This window comes from Myotis davidii, unplaced genomic scaffold (assembly GCF_000327345.1).
Source record: "Myotis davidii unplaced genomic scaffold, ASM32734v1 scaffold1569, whole genome shotgun sequence".
Classification (NCBI taxonomy): domain Eukaryota; kingdom Metazoa; phylum Chordata; class Mammalia; order Chiroptera; family Vespertilionidae; genus Myotis; species Myotis davidii.
Window position 1 is genome coordinate 376,898 of NW_006299704.1, and position 1,628 is coordinate 378,525.

Sequence of the window (1,628 nt, forward strand, 5' to 3'; positions counted from 1 at the left end):
GTTTGGCTGCTGGCTGTGACATGTGCTGACCACCAGGAGGGTGGCACAGAACGAAGGAAGGCCCTGGCCAGCAGCCAGCAGCTGGGAGAAGGAAGACCTTGATCAGTCCTGATTGCTGGCCAGTCATAGGGACCCTATCCATGAACATATTTCATGCACCAGGCTTCTAGTCAGTAGATGAGTGGATAAAAAAGCTGTGGTACATTTACACCATGGAATACTATGCAAAGAAGGATCTCTTACTCTTTGAGACAGCATGAAGGGACCTTGAGAGTATCATGCTAAGTGAAATAAGTCAGTTAGAGAAAATCAAATATCACATGATCTCACTCATTTGTGGAATCTAATGAACAAAATAAACTGATGAACAAAATAGACCCACAGACATAGAAGCATAGAACAGGCTGTGGAATCTCAGAGGGAAGGTGGGGATGGGTGGGAAGTGATCAACCAAGGAATTTAAATGCGTATATGCATAATCCATGGACATAGACAGCGGGGTGGTGAAGGCCTGGGGCGGGGGGTGGGGAGCTAGAAGGGGTCATTGGGAGAAGAAAGGGGACATATGTAATACTTCCAATAAAAAAGATTTTAAAAAAGTATGGTCTGTGGACGACATAATTACTAGAAACCCTTGGGAAAACACCTGGGCCTCTCCCAGGCCTATGGAGTCGGGGTGTCTGGCTGGGCCTGGACTTCGTGTGTGGAAACCCCAGGTGGCCCCTAAACATGTCTGCTTTGGAGGAAAGCACGTGGATCATCGCCAGAGGTCAGGGCAGGGAGAATGAATGAGAAAGAGCTGAAACTTGAATCACTTTATTTAAAATTTTATTGGAGAATGAAAGTGAGGGATAACATCAGATTTGAGGACTCTTGTGGACTTAATTACACTTCGCTATCTGTTTTCCCTTCCCTTCTCTGATTTTCACTCCTTGGTCCATGTAGGTTCCTATCTTCTCTTGTCTGGTCTAGAATACAGGCATCTTCACAGCTTTCTCTCTACCTGTCTCTCCCAGGCACCTTCCCTCTCCTGCCAGCGGTGATTGGCAGTCCTGGCCTCCAGGAGCCTGAGGCCATGGCTCAGCCATTACCCAGAGCTCCAGTGAACCACCAGGGCTATGTGATGGGGTAAGAAGCTGAATCCACTACAGCAACCTGTACACAACGTGTTCCCTCTCTGCCGACAGCTGCCAAAGGCTCTGGGCTGACAGAACCGAACAGGCCAAGACCAGGCCCCCACTCTCCTCGCTGCCTGAGCGCCCTGCTGCGGCCGGAGCCCGCTGAGCCTTTGGTTCAGGGCTCTGTCTACCCAGCTGCCCTTCTCTCTATCCTTAAGGCTTCCACTTGGGCATGGCCGGCCCCATCATACTGTCCTGTGGAGAACAGAGTTCTCCTGGTCACTCAGCCCGTGTGAGGAGCCTGGGGAGCTGAGCGGCTCTGGAATCCCCCACATCATCTTCAACCACGGAGGTGCGACTTCTTGGCTTCTGTTTGTTTGCTGCCTCCCTGAGTGCCAGGCGTTTGTGAGCAGCTGGAAATGCATACAGCAGGGATTGTTTCTTTACTGAAGGGTTCTCACACGCGGGCTGAAGGGTGGCAGGGCTCGGACCGGAGCCTTTGGAGGGAGC